This window comes from Schistocerca gregaria, chromosome 1, assembly GCF_023897955.1.
Source record: "Schistocerca gregaria isolate iqSchGreg1 chromosome 1, iqSchGreg1.2, whole genome shotgun sequence".
In the NCBI taxonomy this organism is placed as follows: domain Eukaryota; kingdom Metazoa; phylum Arthropoda; class Insecta; order Orthoptera; family Acrididae; genus Schistocerca; species Schistocerca gregaria.
The window spans coordinates 403,026,399-403,046,298 of record NC_064920.1 but is presented as its reverse complement, the minus strand read 5'-3'; the positions used below and the strand labels follow the sequence as shown (position 1 = coordinate 403,046,298).

At 41.2% G+C, this 19,900-nt stretch overlaps 1 protein-coding gene and 1 long non-coding RNA gene across 3 annotated transcripts in view; one reads left to right on the top strand and one right to left on the bottom strand.

Moving 5' to 3' along the window:
- LOC126349315 (uncharacterized) overlaps positions 1-19,900 on the top strand; it is a 373,888-nt gene that overhangs the window by 156,698 nt on the left and 197,290 nt on the right. The gene's annotated exons all lie outside the window — the stretch shown is intronic.
- The window catches only part of LOC126349342 (uncharacterized), a 421,894-nt gene that overhangs the window by 241,689 nt on the left and 160,305 nt on the right, over positions 1-19,900 (bottom strand). The gene's annotated exons all lie outside the window — the stretch shown is intronic.

The window sequence follows — 19,900 nt, the reverse complement described above, 5'->3', positions numbered from 1 at the left end:
TTACAGAGCCTCCACAAGCTCGAACAGTTTCTTGCTGACATGCAGGGTCCGTGGATTCATGTGGTTGCCTCCATACCCGTACACGTCTATCCGCTCGATACAATTTGAAACGAGTCTCCGTCAGACCATGCACGTTTCCAGTCATCGTCCAATGTCGGTGTTGACGGACCCAGTCGAGGTGTAAAGCTTTGTGTAGTGCAGTCGTGAAGGGTGCACGAGTGGGTCTTCGGCTCCGAAAGCACATATCGATGATGTTTCGTTGATTGGCTCGCAGGCTGACACTTGGTGATACCCCACAAATGAAAACTGCACCAATTTATGGAGGGATTGCACTTCTGTAACGTTGTACGATTCTCTTCAATCGTCGTTAGTCCCGTTCTTGCAGGATCTTTTCCGACCCCAACGATTTCGAAGGTTTAATGTTTCATCGGAGTCCTGATATTCATGCTACGCTCGTGAAATGGTCGTACGGGACAATCCCCACTGCATCGTTACCTCGGAGAGGTGCGCTCACTGTAACTCCACCTTCAAACTCGCTTAAATCTTGATCACCTGCCATTGTAGCAGCAGTAACTCATCTAACAACTGTGCCAGACGCTTGTTGTGTTATATAGTCGTTGCCGACAGCAGCGTCGTATTCTGCCGGTTTACGTATCTTTGTATTTGAATACGCATGCCTATACCGTTTTCTTTGGCGCTTCAGGGTAGCTCAATAAAAATTAACTCACATTTACAGCATTTTCGAATGTAGAAAATACATTGTTGGGAATTTTGATCGGAATTCAGTTTTTATAATTCTGAAATTATCAGGTTTAAAACACAGGGAGATGAATTTTATAATGGAAAGGACTGTAGGAGCTACGAACTGTGGACACTTAGAAACTATTGAAGGAGCCCAAGGATTTAATGTGGTAAGCTGACTTGAATGGATATAGAGAGCAGGAATTCTGCCGATGGAAAAGACCGCCATAAGATGGACTGGCATAGATGACTGCATCAAATTAATCGTCGGAATGTTGACTGTGATATATATATTTTGCTTCGACGTTAACGAAGCGCACTATATTGTAGGGTCATAGCCATGCAGCCATCCAACAACGAGAGGCTGCCGTCAAGTGCGTTAAGATCTCACACTTTCTGCATTTTATGCTTCGTTGTTACTCGGAATATTAGTACGAAGCCTACAGCTACACTCAGCAAATCGGTGTCAGCTAGGCGGTTCTTTAACGCGTCATACAACAGATTTCTTACCATTCTACTCACCGTTGTGAAACGTTGGGCGATACGTTAAGGGTCTGAAGAACGTTTGAAGATTTCATTCCAAAAAGCGGTTCGAAGAATTTCCCACGTAGATTTCCTCGAATTACCACGCGTCGTTCTACGAGCGTCTCATTAGTAGTTTTCAGCATGTCAATGACATAACTCGTGAATCAAGCACGCCTACTGCCATTTATACAGCCGTCTGTATACGCCACTTGTCGCATGTAAGTACAGTCTGTTAAGGACCTGTCATACTTCAGCAGCACTCTGATATATAATGTACAAGTGCTTTATCAGCAACTTCTCTTCCAAACGAGCTTCATTTACCAGCATCCTCTCAACGAAGCTTAATCACTTGCTTCAAGTGCGAATGAATTTATCTAATTCACTTCATATTTAAACAGCGTGACAGATAGTTGCCGAGTCTCATTAATCATTTAGTCTAACACTACTACGTGTGCGTGATTTGTGAAGTTGCATTCTGCACTTGTAGTTCACAAGCCACTGTGGGATATTTGATGGAGGGAACACAGTATGAAGTGTCCCTCCCCCCCCCCCCCCCCCCCTCCCTCCCCAACATCCACCTATTCTATTTCTGGATGGTAGGTGGGAAGAAAGATTGTCGAAACTTCTCACCGTCAGCCAGAATTTCTCTTTGGATATATTGGTTATTACGTACTAATGGCTAGGTTAATACGTAGTTTGTTCAGTTAGTTTTGGATATTGTTACCAGGTGAGATGGCGCAGTGGTTAAGACATTAGAGGAATGGGGTTCAAATCCCCGATTGGCTATCCACGGTTTCCCTAAACTGAAAACGGTGAATGTGGGAATTCTTCCTTTGGAAAGATACGGTCGAATTCTTTCCCCACCTTTACGCAATCATAATTTGTCCCACCTCTCTACTGTTCATGTCGGTCACGGGATTTCAAGCATCAAGCTTGCTTCCCTTTTTATATATTGTTATAATTTTCATCGGATCACATAATAATACCTCACAAATAACTGATTCATCTGCGAAAGGTCTAAGATTAAAACCAACACTATTCTGTAAGACGTGAAAGAGTACGGTCGATTGACTTCGTGTTCGGTTCTCCTTTCCGTAACGGTATAAGCGCCTCGAAAAGCTACAATTTCTAGATTTGATAGTTTCTGTGATTCTGTACCAGTACTTGCAGAGTCCCACATCATGATTTCCGTAACGGCACATACAATTTGATATTCACACGATATTCGACATATGCTGTTTTGAAATCTGGTGGCGTGTACTCTCTTCTTCACCCGGTTCTCGACCCATAGCCTTAAGAACACAATAAATGGTGCACAACTCCTTATTTAGGAAAATTCTAACGGAATTGTGAAGTATCCCTCACAACAGTACTCCTGAGAAACAAAATTTTAGTCGACTGTCTGCATCTGCATCTGTACACACACTTGTACGCTTTTATTTGCTTTAATCTGTATAACATGTGTAGTAATAGCTCATTATGAATGAAAAGACAATACTGGAGTAATATTCTACATAATTTATTATTTATTTTACAAACCGGTTTTCGGCTGTTATACCATCATCTGGTACAAAGATAAGTAATTATTTAGATCTAACCATACACATCAATAATCATATTAATATTTTCAAGATATAGAGGAAACGTGCCACCACAGATATTGTAATACCAGCCAATTGTCAACACTCAGTGTCCCATAAACATGTTACTTTACATTGAATGATACATCGCCTAACATCCATTGCCATGACTGAAAACAACACCAAAATGGAGTTAAATGCAATCATACAAGTAGCATCAAATAATGGCTACCCTCCTTCCTTCGTGGAATCAACAATGTACAAAAAAACAGTAGCAACATGTGTACTCTCTTCTTTACCCGGTTCTCGACCCAAATCCTCAAGAACACAATAAATGGTGCACAACTCCTTATTTACGAAAAGTCTCATTGGATGTAGCCAGAAAGCTTACATTCAGGGTCGTAAAAACTTCATTTCATGTACTCGACACTGTTGAACACATTTTCCTAATCGTAAAGACAACACTCCAGCTTTGGAAAAGAGCGGAAAATATAGAATTAATTGTAACTGTGACAAATTCTGTATAGTTCAGTCTGGCAGGGCAATATGCGCCCGCTTGAAGGAACACCACTGAAGTTTGAAACATAGGAAAAGAGACTCTAGTTTTGCAGATCACAAGTTTACAGAAAGCCATAGTTACAAGATGAAACTTCGATTATTACGCCACAGAACGAAGATGAACTGTATTGAAATAATGGAAATTAATAAACACATGACCATCTTTCTGAGCTTAGAACTGAGTCACCAGACACAGTTCCAATACCCGCACTTCTAACTGCAGATACTAGTCATAATCCCATCTAGTCCATGCTGCAGATTACCCCTCTTACTTACATGCCCCATTATCCTTTATTTCAGTTACTATAATCTTTCTTGTTGTATTAAAACTTTTTACTTTGTATGGTAACAATTGTTTCACTTACCTGTTTAATACCTCTAGCATATCTAATCTATTTGTAATGTAGGGACCGCGCGGTTAGGGGCGCCATGTCACGGATTGCGCGGCCCCTGCCACCGAAAGCTCGAGTCCTCCCTCGGGCATGGGTGTTTGTGTTGTTCTGAGCATAAGTTAGTTTAAGTTAGATTAAGTAGTGTGTAATCATAGGAACCGATGACCTCAGCAGTATGGTCCCTAAGAAATTCACACACATTTTGAACATTTGTAATTTAGGACCTACTATTTTAGTTCAGCCACACCTTTCGAATACGCCATCAAAGTTAATTCTTCAATGAACAACTACTGTAATTTATACTAAAGGGCCAAAGAAAGTGGTACAGAGATATTTAAACAGGTGGAATACGGCGTTGCGGTCGACAGCGCCTATACAAGACGACAAAGATCTGATACAGTTGTTACATCGGTTACTGCTGCTACAATGGCATATTATCAATATATACATAGTTACTAGAAGGTTTCAGATAGATTATGTAATGGTAAGACAGAGATTTAGGATCATCATCATCATCATTTAAGACTGATTATGCTTTTCAGCGTTCAGTCTGGAGCATAGCCCCCTTATAAAATTCCTCCACGATCCCCTATTCAGTGCTAACATTGGTGCCTCTTCTAATGTTAAACCTATTACTTCAAAATCATTCTTAACCGAATCTAGGTACCTTCTCCTTGGTCTGCCCCGACTCCTCCTACCCTCTACTGCTGAACCCATGAGTCTCTTGGGTAACCTTGCTTCTCCCATGCGTGTAACATGACCCCACCATCTAAGCCTGTTCGTCCTGACTGCTACATCTATAAAGTTCATTCCCAGTTTTTCTTTGATTTCCTCATTGTGGACACCCTCCTGCCATTGTTCCCATCTACTAGTACCTGCAATCATCCTAGCTACTTTTATATCCGTAACCTCAACCTTGTTGATAAGGTAACCTGAATCCACAGAGCTTTCGCTCCCATACAACAAAGTTGGTCGAAAGATTGAACGGTGCACAGATAACTTAGTCTTGGTACTGACTCCCTTCTTGCAGAAGAGAGTAGATCGAAGCTGAGCGCTCACTGCATTTGCTTTGCTACACCTCGCTTCCAGTTCTTTCGCTATGTTGCCATCCTGTGAGAATATGCATCCTAATTACTTTAAGCCGTCCACCTGTTCTAACTTTGTTCCTCCTATTTGGCACTCAATCCGTTTATATTTCTTTCCCACTGACATTACTTTCGTTTTGGAGATGCTAATCTTCATACCATAGTCCTTACATTTCTGATCTAGCTCTGAAATATTACTTTGCAAACTTTCAGTCGAATCTGCCATCACAACTAAGTCATCCGCATATGCAAGACTGCTTATTTTGTGTTCACATATCTTAATCTCACCCAGCCAGTCTATTGTTTTCAACATATGATCCATAAATAATATGAACAACAGTGGCGACAGGTTGCAGCCTTGTCTTACCCCTGAAACTACTCTGAACCATGAACTCAATTTACTGTCAACTCTAACTGCTGCCTGACTATCCATGTAAAGACCTTTAATTGCTTGCAAAAGTTTGCCTCCTATTCCATAATCTCGTAGAACAGACAATAACTTCCTCCTAGGAACCCGGTCATATGCCTTTTCTAGATCTATAAAGCATAGATACAATTCCCTGTTCCACTCATAACACTTCTCCATTATATGCAGTAAGCTAAAGATCTGGTCCTGACAACCTCTAAGAGGCCTAAACCCACACTGATTTTCATCCAATTGGTCCTCAACTAATACTCGCACTTTCCTTTCAACAATACCTTTGAAGATTTTACCCACAACGCTAATTAAAGAGATACCTCTGTAGTTGTTACAATCTTTTCTGTTTCCATGTTTCAAGATTGGTGTGATTACTGCTTTTGTCCAGTCTGATGGAACCTGTCCCGACTCCCAGGCCATTTCAATTATCCTGTGTAGCCATTTAAGACCTGACATTCCACTGTATTTGATGAGTTCCGACATAATTTCATCCACCCCAGCTGCTTTATTGCGCTGCAATCTATTGACCATTTTCTCCTCTTCCTCAAATGTGATCCTATTTCCGTCCTCATTCCTATCCCATTCTACCTCGAAATCTGAAACATTACTGATCGTATTTTCACCTACATTGAGCAACTCTTCAAAATATTCTCTCCATCTGCCCAAGGCATATACAGGATACACCAGCAGTTTTCCTGACCTGTCCAAAATACTTGTCATTTCCTTCTTACCTCCCTTTCGAAGACTGATAATTACAATCCAGAATGGTTTTCCAGCAGCTTGACCCATAGTCTCCAACCTGTTTCCAAAGTCTTCTCAAGATTTCTTCTTGGATGCTGCAATTATCTGTTTGGCTTTGTTTCTTTCTTCAACATAACTTTCTCTGTCTACCTGAATTCTAGTATGTAGCCATTTTTGATACGCCTTCTTTTTCCTTTTACAGGCTGCCTTGACTGTGTCATTCCACCAAGCTGTTTGCTTCTTCCTACTTTTACACACTACTGTTCCAAGACATTCTTTAGCCACCTCTAGTACTGTGTCCCTGTACCTTGTCCATTCCTTTTCCAATGACTGTAATTGACTACATTCAACTAACTGGTACCTTTCTGAGATCGCTGTTATGTACTTGTGCCTGATTTCCTTATCCTTATCCTCCTACATATGGACCTGACCTCCTGCACTTGCGGCCTCACAATCCCAATTTCACTGCAGATTAAATAATGATCAGTGTCATCAAAGAATCCCCTGAATACACGTGTGTCCCTCACAGCCTTCCTGAATTTCTGATCTGTTATTATATAGTCAATGACAGATCTGGTTCCCCTGCCTTCCCAAGTATACACGTGAATGTTCTTATGTTTAAAAAATGGAGTTTGTGATTACTAAGCCCATACTGGCACAGAAATCCAAGAGTTGTTTCCTGTTCCTGTTGGCCTCCATATCCTCTCCAAATTTACCCATAACCTTTTCATACCCTTCTGTTCGATTTCCAATCCTGGCATTAAAATCACCCATGAGCAGAACACTGTCCTTGTCCTTTACTCTAACAAGTACATCACTGTGTGCCTCATAAAAACTATCCATCTTATCTTGATCTGTCCCTTCAAAATGCGAATATACTGACACAATCCTAATTTTCTTGCTAGACACTGTCAAATCTATCCACATCAGTCGTTCGTTTACATATCTTATTGCAACTACGCTGCGTTCCATTTATTTCCTGATGTAAAGCCCTACACCCCATTGTGCTATTCCTGCTTTGACTCCTGACAGGTAGACCTTGTATTCTCCCACTTCCTCTTCTTTCTCACCCCTTACCCGAATGTCACTAACAGCTAAAACGTCCAGCCCCATCTTACTTGCAGCCTCTGCCAGCTCTACCTTCTTCCCAGAGTAGCCCCCATTGATATTAATAGCTCCCCATCTCATTACCATTTGTTTGCCAAGTCGTATCTTATGAATCCCTGGTTTGTCAGTTAGAGGTGGGACTCCGTCACCCCCAAAGGTCCGAGCCATTTTGCTCTGATTGTTGCCAGCATCATATTTAAAGTACCAGGAAAGCAGGTTGCTAGCCTTACTTGCCCCGAGTCCCATTGAGTTTTACCCCTAACGGTTGAGGGACTAACCGGTGGATTTGGTAGTCTTTGCCGTATGAGCACAAAGGTGACCACGACTCAGAATATGTCCGAGATGCCCTGCCTTATTCCAAAGTAGCTGGTATCCCGACTGTCGGGACCACTTACTTGGCCACTCATACGTTGCCCGTGGTCCATGAACTAGGACATGACTACAGGAACCCACACCATGAACCACCAGAGGTTTAGGAACCAGGTTTTAAATTGTAAGACATTTCCAGGGGCAGATGTGGACTCTGACCACAATATATTGGTTATGAACTGTAGATTAAAACTGAAGAAACTGCAAAAAGGTGGTAATTTAAGGAGATGGGACCTGGATAAACTGAAAGAACCAGAGGTTGTACAGAGTTTCAGGGAGAGCATAAGGGAACAATTGACAGCAATGGGGAAAAGAAACACAGTAGAAGAAGAATGGGTAGCACTGAGGGATGAAGTAGTGAAGGCAGCAGAGGATAAAGTAGGTAAAAAGACGAGGGCTGCTAGAAATCCTTGGGTAACAGAAGAAATATTGAATTTAATTGATGAAAGGAGAAAAAAATGCAGTAAATGAAGCAGGCAAAAACGAATACAAAAGTCTCAAAAATGAGATCGACAGGAAGTGCAAAATGGCTAAACAGGGATGGCTAGAGGACAAATGTAAGGATGTAGAAGCTTATCTCACTAGGGGTAAGATAGATACTGCCTACAGGAAAATTAAAGAAACCTTTGGAGATAAGAGAACCACTTGCATGAATATCAACAGCTCAGATGGAAACCCAATTCTAAGTAAAGAAGGGAAAGCAGAAAGGTGGAAGGGGTATATAGAGGGTCTATACAGGGGCAATGTTCTTGAGGACAATATTATGGTAATGGAAGAGGATGTAGATGAACATAAAATGGGAGATATGATACTGCGAGAAGAGTTTGACAGAACACTGAAAGACCTGAGTCGAAACAAGGCCCCGGGAGAAGACAACATTCCATTAGAACTACTGACAGCCTTGGGAGAGCCAATCCTGACAAAACTCTACCATCTGGTGAGCAAGATATATGAGACAGGCGAAATACCCTCAGACTTCAAGAAGAATATAATAATTCCAAACCCAAAGAAAGCAGGTGTTGAAAGATGTGAAAATTACCGAACTATCAGTTTAATAAGTCACAGTTGCAAAATACTAACGCGAATTCTTTACAGAACGAATGGAAAAACTGGTAGAAGCCGACCTCGGGGAAGATCAGTTTGGGATCTGTATAAATGTTAGAACACGTGAGGCAATACTGACCCTACGACTCATCTAGAAGAAAGATTAAGGAAAGACAAACCTACGTTTCTACAAAAGGTCTTGACAATGTTGACTGGAATACTCCCTATCAAATTCTGAAGGTGGCAGGGGTAAAATACAGGGAGCGAAAGGCTATTTACAATTTGTACAGAAAGCAGATGGCAGTTCTAAGAGTCGAGGGACATGAGAGGGAAGCAGCAGTTGGGAAGGGAGTGAGACAGGGTTGTAGCCTCTCCCCGATGCTATTCAATCTGTATATTGAGCATGCAGTAAAGGAAACAAAAAAAGAAGTTCAGAGTAGGTATTAAAATCCATGGAGAAGAAATAAAACTTTGAGGTTCACCGATGATATTGTAATTCTGCCAGAGACAGCAAAGGACTTGGAAGAGCAGTTGAACGGAATGGACAGTGTCTTGAAAGGAGGGTATAAGATGAATATCAACAAGAGCAAAACGAGGATAATGGAATGTAGTCGAATTAAGTCGGGTGATGCTGAGGGAATTAGATTAGGAAATGAGACACTTAAAGTAGTAAACGAGTTTTGCTATTTGGGGAACAAAATAACTGATAATGGTCGAAGTAGAGAAGGTATAAAATGTAGACTGGCAATGGTAAGGAAAGCGTTTCTGAAGAAGAGAAATTTATTAACATCTAGTATAGATTTAAGTATCTGGAAGTCGTTTCTGAAAGTATTTGTATGGAGTGTAGCCATATATGGAAGAGAAACATGGACGGTAAGTAGTTTAGACAAGAAGAGAATAGAAGCTTTCGAAATGTGGTGCTACAGAAGAATGCTGAAGAATAGATGGGTAGATCACATAACTAATGAGGAGGTATTGACTAGAAGAAGGGATCGGTAGGACATGTTCTGAGGCATCAAGGGATCACCAATTAAGTATTGGAGGGCAGCGTGGAGGGTAAAAATCGTAGAGGGAGACCAAGAGATAAATACACTAAACAGATTCAGAAGCGTGTAGGTTGCAGTAGGTACTGGGAGATGAAGAAGCTTGCACAGGATAGAGTAGCATGGAGAGCTGCATCAAATCAGTCTCGGGACTGATGACCAGAACAACAACAACTAGTAGTTTAACGTGGTATTACAGTCGGCTCACGATCCAAGGGACTGGCGATGAAGTGGCGATTTTCCCGTTCGACCATTTCACGCGTGTACCGTGAATATCAGGTATCCGGTAAAACATCAAGTCTCCGACATTGCTGCAAGCGAGAACGAGACCAACGACGACTGAAGAGAGTCGTTCAGTGGTTCAGAAGTGTAACCCTTCTGCAAATTGCCACAGATTTCAGTGCTAGGCCATCAACAAGTGTCAGCGTGAGAACTATTCGACGAACATCATCGATATAGTCTTTCGGAGCCCAAGGCCAACTCGTGCACGCTTCATGACTGCACGACTCAAAGCTTTACGCCTCGCCTGAGCCCGTCAGCACCGACTTTGGACTGTTGAAAACTGGAAACATGTTGCCTGGTCGGACGGAGTCTCTTTTCAAATTGTATCGAGCGGATGGACGTGTACGGGTATGGAGACAACCTCATGAATCCATGGACCCTGCATGTCAGCAGGAAACTGCCCAAGCTGGTGGAGGCTCTTTAACGGTGTGGGAGTGATATGGGACCCCTGATATGCCTACATACGACTCTGACAGGTGACAGGTACGTAAGCATCTTGTCTGATCACCTGCATCTGTTCATGTCCATTGTGCATTCCGACGGACTTGGGCAATTGCAGCAGGCAATGCGACACCCTACACATCCAGAATTGCTACAGGGTGGCTCCAGGAATATTCTTCTGAGTTTCAACACTGTCACTGGCCACCAAACTCCCCAGACATTATTATTATTGAACGTATCAGGACTGCCTTGCAACGTGCTGTTCAGAAGAGATCTCCACCCCCTCGTATTCTTACGGATTTGTGGGCAGCACTGCAGCATTTATGGTGTCAATTGCCTCTAGCAGTACTTCAGACGTTAGTGGAGTCCATGTCAATTCGTGCTGTGGCACTCTGCGTGCTCGCGCGGGGCCCTACATGATATTAGGCAAATGTACTAGTTTCTTTGTCTCTTCGGTGTATATATAGTCATATGCGCCACATATTTTATCTTAGTCAAATAAGCTCACATCGCATTTAGACAGAAATAATACGTCTTGTTTTATTTTCAAACCTTACGTTAACATTTTCCACCTCTTGAAATGGGTATACTCCGCAGACGCACTAAATTAAAATCTTTGATCCAACAAAATTTCACCAATTACTTATCTGTGTACCTGATAACGGCATAACAGCCGAAAACCGGTCTATGAAACAAATAAGATTCGTTATTATATATTACAATACTTATTATTACATTAGTGTTGTGTGTGTTTTCACTCATTATTCTACCTAGAACCGACGGAACAGTCAATCAACGCAAGTAATAGCTGAGTAATACTTCTTTTGTGTTTAAGAATGGCGTTTGTCTGCCAAGGAACCCACAATTCAGTCTATACGAACAAATGTTATTAGTAATACTCGACGTAGTACTTAATTAGTAGCTTTTCATCTTTGTTTTTTGCGGAATATCAGCGATCGCAACAGCGTGCTGAACCATTAGTTCTGATATCTACAGCACTGATCATAATATTGTTACGGAAACAATGAGAGCTTGACGAAGAGTTAGTAAAGCTGCGCTTGTCAACAAGTCGAAAGTGCACGCAAGCAAAATCAAATATTATCTCTTCTCTAATACTGAACACATACTCAGGATTTTATCCCGCTTCGACTATGTTGTGAAGTAAATCGCAAGTGTATGAACATTACTGTAACGACGGAAACTCGGATCCTTCTTATGTCTGGGCACACAAACATTATAATGTGAAGTTGGACCCCGTACAACTACAAACTCTGACGAATTCTCGGTTAGCTCAATTAGATCACGTCATGTACAGACATAAATCATTAACGGACGGGACATGTCAACTCAATGCGAGATATAGGGGAGGACAGTCGCTGTACCCTCCAAATCAATGGTACTATAAAAGGATTGTAACAGTTAGTTGGGCTACATTGGACAGAGGTGGAACGATCGAATGAGCAGGGACAAAATTACCAATTTAAACATTTGCTTTAAAATTACGAAGTCACTCCAACTTGGTCACTGATAACCCAACATCAACACTCTATACGATTATCCAAAGCGGCGTAAATACTTGCAACGAATTTATTTCCTTTCTGAAACCAATATTTAATAATCATATTACAGCCATACTAATACTGACAATAAAATTTACAATTTAACATCTTAAAATCTGAACCTTTTATGCTAGCCTCTCAATTGTTGTTCTTCGTTAGAAATTTCAATTACCTGAATTAACCTACACCAATAATCAGCTGTCTTCTTTCCTCACTTACTCACGAGGCAGAATAAGCGTAACCAAATCAACTACTAACTCTTTAAACTTATGGGAATATACAAGTGAATATGGAAGTTAATATACAAATATTGTTTAGACTTGTAGAAGAGATAATGGCAACAAAATGACCTTCATGTCGCCAACATTAGTTTTGACACAATCAGAAGTGGGCCATCGCTTCCATTTTGGTAATGTCTGGTTGTGTCACGATCGCCGCACAATCACACATCTTGGCTGGTTGATTTGGGGTAGGGGAACACATAGCGTTGTCATCGATACCATCGGACTACGAAAGAATGAGGAAGGAAATCGGACGTGGCCTTTCAAAGAACCATATCGGCACATGCCTGAAGCAGTTTAAGGAAAAAACGGAAAACCTAAATCAGGATGGCCGGACGCAGGTTTGAATCGACGTCCCACCTAATGCAAGTCCAATGTGTTAGCCACTGCGCCACCTCGCTCGGTCATACATCTTGTCCATGTGCTCCATCCGTCTACCTCAGCTCACATAAATATAAGACAATTTCAGCTCTTACACCTGAAACAGTTTGTTATCACAGACCAGAAACAGCAACAACTTTTAGAAAGCAAATAGTTTCTACTGCAACCACTTTCCACCAGGGTCTCCGCAAGCTGCCATTTCTTTTTCTTTTTCAAGTCATCGGTCCTCTGATTGGTTTGATGTGGCCCGCCCACGAATTCCCCTCCTGTGCCAAACTCGCAACGTACGTCGTCAGTTATATGCTGGATGTATTCCAATCTCTGTTTTCCTCTATAGTTTTTACCTTCTACGGCTTCCTCTAGTACCATGGAAGTTATTCCCTGATGTCTTAACAGATGTCCTGTCATCATGTCCCTTCTTCTTGATATTGTTTCCCATATATTCCTTTCCTCGCCGATTCTGCGGAGAACCTCCTCTTTTCTTGTTCTATCAGACCTCCTAGTTTTCAACACTCTTCCGTAGCACCACATTTCATATTCTATTCCGGTTTTCCCACAGTCCTCGGTCCACTACCATACACTCCTTTGGTCCAAACGTACATTCTCAGAAATTTCATCCTCAAATTAAGGCCAGTGTTTGATACCTATACGCTTCTCTTGGCCAGGAACGACCCTTTTGCCAGTACTAGTGGGTTGTTTATTTCCTGCCTGCTTCGTCCGTCATGGGTTTCTGTGCTGCCTTGATAGCAGAATTCCTTAAGTTCGTCTGCTTCGTGATCGTCCATTGTGACGTTAGGTTTGTCGCAGTTCTCATTGCTCCTACTTCACATTGCTTCTACTTCACATTGCTTCTACTTCACATTGCTCCTACTTCTCATTACATTCATTTTTATTCGATTTATTATCAGTCCATATTCGATATTGATTAGACTGTTAATTCCATTCATCACACCCTGTAATTCTTCTTCACTTTCACTGAGGATAGCAAGGTCATCAGCGAATCTGATGACATCCTGTCACCTTGAAGTTTAATCGCACTCTTGAAACTTTCCTTTATTTACCCCATTTCTTCTTCGATGTACAGACTGAAAAGTAGGAGAAAGGTTACTTCTCTGTCTTACGCCCTTTTTAATCCAAGCACTTCATTCTCGATCTTCCAGTCTCATTGTTTCCTCTTGGCTCTTGTGCATGCTGTATATACCCATCTTTCCCGACAGCTTACCCCTATTTTTCTCAGACTTTCAAACATCTTTCATAATTTTACGCTGTCGAACGCTTCCTTCAGGTCGACAAATCCTATGAACGTATCTCGATTTTCCTTCAGTCAGCCACAATATCTGATGCCTTTACCTTTCCTAAAGACAAACTGATCGTCTTCTAACAGGCCCTCAATTTTCTTTTCAGCTCTTCTGGATAATATTGTTGTCAGCAATTTGGACGCATAAGCTGTTAAACTAATTGTGCGATAATTCTCGCATTTGTCGGCCCATGCTGTTTTCGGAATTGCGTTGGCTACTATTTTCCGAAAGTCTGGTGGTACAACTACAATCTTATACATTCTACACACCAAAGTGAACAGACGTTCTGTTGCCACTTCCCACAGTAATTTTAGAAATTCTGATGGAATGTTATCTATCCCTTTTGCTTTATTTAATCTCAGGTTCTCCAGAGCTCCTTTAAATTCTGACTCTAAAATTGTACCCCATATGTCTCATCCCCTCCAGTTTCTTCTTTTATCACGTCATCAAACACATCTTCCGCCCCAAATAGGGCTGCAGTGCACTCTTTCCTCTTCGTTTAACCGTGGAATTCCCAATGCGTCCTTGATGTTACAGCTCTTGCTTTTAATTTCACCGTAGCTTGTTTTGACTCTTCTATATGCTGAGTCAGTCCTTTCGACAATAATTTCATTTTTTAATTATTCACATTTTTATGTAGCCATTTCCCCTTAGCTTCCATGTACATCCTGTTTATTTAATTCCTAAGTGACTTGTATTTCCTTATTCCTGATTTCCCCTGAACATTCTTGTTCTTCTTTCTTTCATCGATCAACTGCAGTGTTTCTTCTGTTACCCATGTTTGTACCTACGTTTTTCTTTCCAACTTCTGTGATTGCCCTGTTTATAGATGTTCATTCCTCTTCCACTGAAGTGCTTTATGGGCTATTCAGTATCGCATTATCTATAACCTTAGCGAACTTCAAGAGCATCTATTCATTCCTTAGTACTTCCGTAACCCACTTCTTAGTGCATTGATTCTTACTGACTAGTATCTTAAACTTCAGCCTACTCTTCATCATTACTAAATTGTGAACTGAGTCTATATCTGCTCCTGGGTACGCCCTACAATCCAACATCTAATTGCGGAATCTCTGCCTGGCCATGATGTAATCTAACTGGAGTGTTCCCGTACCTGGCGGCATTTTCCTAGTATACCTCCTCCTCTTGTGATTCTTGAACAGATCATTATCACTAGTGGAAATTTATTGTAGAACTCAGTCTTTCTCCTCTCTATTCCTACTACCAAGTCCATATTCTCCTGTAATCCTTTCTTCTGTTTCTTACCCTATAGCCGCATTCCAATATGCCATGACTATTACACTTTCATCTTTCTTTATGTACTGAATTACTTGGTTCAAATGGTTCAAATGGCTCTGAGCACTATGCGACTTAACATCTGTGGTCATCAGTCGCCTAGAACTTAGAACTAATTAAACCTAACTAACCTAAGGACATCACACACATCCATGCCAGAGGCAGGATTCGATCCTGCGACCGTAGCAGTCGCGCGTTCCGGACTGAGCGCCTAGAACCACGAGACCACCGCGGCCGGCAATGACTTGTTTGATATCCTCATACACTTTCTCTATCTCTTCATCTTCTGCTTGCGATGACGGCATGTACGCTTTAACGATTGTCATCGGTGTTGGTTTACCGTCGAGTCTGACTGCAACAGTCCTATCACTGAACTGTTTACAGTAATTCACTCTTTGCCCTACCTTCCTATTCGTAATCGGCCTTTACCAGCGTGATTAATATATAACCTGACATCAATGATCATCAATTAACTCTATAATTAGCGACAACCCCCACATCATGACACTCTCCAGCACAACACACTCAAGCAAGCATTTAGTCTCTAAGTCAAAGGCTGCACAATTCTCAGAAGACAAGCCTTCAACCACAAGGATGAGCAATGTGATACCGACGCACCATAACCTGATGTTCTTCCAAGTCGATGAGCCTATAAACTTCCAAAGGAGCTTTGCATCGTAATTCAAAATAAAACATACACTGCAACATCGTATTTATCCGCCGACAACGGGCAAGCGACTTTCAAGTGAAAGGTCTCACCTGTATGGGAATATACGTAATGGATGTACGAATACAAACTGTAGGCATATGGTTGACGACATATGGAATTTTGGGTTTGGCAGTGAGTCGTGCACAGATAGCCAAATGGTAAGGCGACCGTTCGCAATAAGCGGGAAATCCAGATTCGAGTCCCAGTCCAGCACAAAGTTTCACTGTCGTCATTACATTCTGTAACTGATATTGGTCAATATTCGCAATTGTGAATATATTTAATGTACTTCACGTATCTGGCTGGTTGCGGCACATTACATCCGCTGCTGACACCTTTGAGTCATCGGTGCACGAAGGAAACTGCTCTTACCAGCATAGCTTCCATCAAGTAAACACTGGCGTATTCACTTGGCTGCCTGCTTTCCTCAAAAGCTCAGGTTCTTCCCGTATCAGTGCGTCTGCCCTCTCTCTCCACAACCACAGAGCATTCGCATGCGCAAAACAAGAATTCTGTTCACATCATCTCCTGCAGCTCAAATCACGTGATTTCGGACGGCGCATTTTAGCCCCTATAGAGCTTAACGTATTTTGAGTGTAATTACTTCGCTGCTAAAGATAGATCACCATCAGAAGTACCGTGAAACGTTGTATAGGCTTTTTATAGACATCTTAGTAATTTGGAGGAGCTGAAGTTGGCTTAAGGATGTGCTTTTTCGCCACAGTGACATAACTCCGATTCCAAATTATTTACGTTTCGTCGTAACGGGATAAGAAGTGACACCAAACAACTTTTTTGCGTTTACTATTGCATTTATTCAAATTGACGAATCTCTGTTCTAATTAAATACCTTACAATGGCACTGAAGACCGTGCCAAAGTGTCATGAAGAAACAAAATGTTACGTAACTATGAAAATTTTACGTAAGTCCGGTGAGCGATTTGAACTACCTACTTGTCCATTATTATTTTCAATACCCCTTCTGCTTTTTATAAAAAAGTAAAATATCAATAACATTTCTTCACTATCTCATCAGAAAAGTACAGCCACACACTACGCACCAAAAAAAAAATACAAGATCAATGCTCCAATTTTGGAGTAATAACAGGCTGTCTCATGCAGTGATATTTAGATACACACAAGGGTTTGAGAACCTGCATGAATTGGAGGAAATTAAGCACTGGCATGCATAAATTTCATCTGCATGTGAACACAACGTCAGTATACGTGCAATGACTGGCATTTTACTCAAACACACTTGCAAATTTATCTAGCACTTGTCTCGTAAATACATGGGCATAAAATCGCAGAAATTATTTCCACAATACAAGCTTTTATAATACAATGTCTCGATGTTTTTCAACATATAAAGCACTTCACACCAATAAGACATTTAAAATTATGCATTTGTTGTACATACCTCCGAAAAGTAACTGATCATCCTTTCACAAACTTGTGTTTAGATCTGTAGCAATGACAGTACTGCACCATAGATGTCATTAAAACGTGCAAAACGTAGATAAAACAAGGCGAATACGTGTAATATTCAAGTTTCGCTATTACTGCAAATTGTAGAGATGTACCATCATCCACGTGACTAGCCCGGTTTCACGTTGATAACATGCGCAGTAGCCTATGCTCACTCCATAGATATACATTATGTCGATAGCCACCGATCTCCCTCCTTTCGAAACTCACCCATTAGACAGACAAACCTCATTCCTTTTCAGAAAAATCCGACATACATAGGCAGAGCAGACGAACCAACTCATATCGGTTAGTGTCAACCTAGATCATCGTCCCATATACCGCACATGAAGGAGAAATTACCGGTTTCGTTATTCATCTGTAGAGTTTGGAAGGTAAATGAATTATCTTTATAGCCCATAATCTTCTGCAGAGTGGAAGATTTATTTGGGAAAAAAAATACTGGTTACGACAAAGGATTTTAATGAATATAAATAATGTGAAACAGTTGCCAAAATATCACAATTCTTTTAATACGGCTTTGCATGGTGTTCTAGTTGGAACACAACCGAAATTACGTGTTGTCTTCTTTGTTTAGGGCTTATTTTTATGCAGTTGCAGATATGCCATTGGTATTTGTTAATTATCGTCTTTTACAACTGTCGTGGAAGTCTTATTTAAGACCAGATGCGTTTCGGTTTATTCTAGAGTATTTTAAGTGGCCACTGCAACGATATGGTTTTTTCCTCTTACAATTTTGTTTGCTAGGATCATGAACAGTCCGCAAGCTTTACTTGCTACTATAAACATTTTTTATTCTTATCGCTATTCACGGTTTTACTGTTGTTTATGTAATTATTCTCGTTCTTCCACGTGTATGTGTTGGGCTTCACTACACTGTATTCTAAGTGCACTTAATATTTCACGTTTCTATGTTGAGAAGAACTACTATGCTCTCTCTATTTCGTGTGTTTTATTTTGCTACTATGGGATGTGGTCGTCTTTTGTTTGTTTTGGTAAAGGTGGCAGCATCTGTTATCGCTCTGTGAATGTTTATATTTTCCGATTAGAAAAGACAGCAGTCACTTCAACCACTACCAAAACAAACAAAAAACGAACACATTTCGCAACAGCAAGACGAAACACACGAAATGGCGAGATGACAGTAGTTCTTCTCAACACAGAAATGTGAATATTTAGTGCAGTGAAAGTGCGGTGTGCTGAATATCCAATACATTCACGTAGAAGTACAATAAGAATGAAGCAAACAACACAAAACCATGACTAATAATGATAAGGATTAAAATGTTTAGTGTAGTAAATAAAGCATGCGATGCGTTCATGACCCTAGCAAACAAACTTGTAAGGTAAAAAAAAACCACACTGTTACAGCGACTACTGCTGATGCTTTAGAATTAAGTGAAACGAGTCTGGTCTTAATAAGACTTTTTTTAGAGCTATAAAAGTCGGTAATTAACATTTCAGGGATTTTTTCCTAAAAATGATTCTGTAACTCATCAGTGAAGTGAATATGGAGAATAAATTACGCTTTTTTCATTTTTAGCCGTCCGTTGTGGCCGAGCGGTTCTAGGCGCTTCCTTCTGGATCCGCGCGGCCGCTACGGTCGCAGGTTCGAATCCTGCCTCGGGCATGGATGCGTGTGACGTCCTTAGGTTAGTTAGGTTTAAGTAGTTCTAAATTCCAGGGGACTAATGACCTCAGAAGTTAAGTTACATAGTGCTCAGAGCCATTTGAATCATTATTTTTAAGTCACTCCATCGTACGCAGCCAATCTGAATACGGAAATATCTATTCACTTTCTTGTGCTGCGAAGAATATTTCGTGACTCTTAAGCCGTCATTCGAAGCACACGAGGCAAAGTTTTTCTCGCGAACTCTGTATCTTCGGTGCGGGGACTTCGATGTGTGGTCCCTCTGGTCACTGATGATGCCCCATGTGGAGAGATGTGTCGCTGTTTAACGACCATAATTGTAAACTAAGCTAAAATTGTCGGAATCAAGTATTGTCGACCGATCTCTGGATTGTTGAAAGCACATTTGTATCAAAGTTTCAATTGCGTGTTCTTTCTTCTGCGATTTAGCACTTATCATAAGGAAACAGTGTGCACCGTGTTTGCACAGAGTAGCTCAGTTAAAAGTAGCCCCTGCCGCACCTTCAGATCTGCGCAAAATGTGAACAGACAAAGAATTCCTTCGGTTCGTACACCAAAAGTTGTTGCAAACATTTGCCGACGGATTATTCAGAGCCCAAAGAAGTCTACACTTAAATTGGTCCAACAGGCGTATGAGAGTAGGACTAGTTGCCAGTGGGTACAGAAAAAAGTATTAAGTTGAAGCTACATCTTGTGACGGTTGTGCAGCAGTTACGGAAGGTTGACAGTAATAAACATGCAGATTACTGCACGTGGCTTTTGAATAACATGAACCATGGTTTGTTGGCCCCTTCTGATTACACCATGAGTGATGTAGTACACTTTCATCTTCCCGGTCACGTGAATTCACAGAATCCGAGGTGCTGGGCGACAGACCCACTCCATGATGAAAAAAATCGGCATTTGGTGCG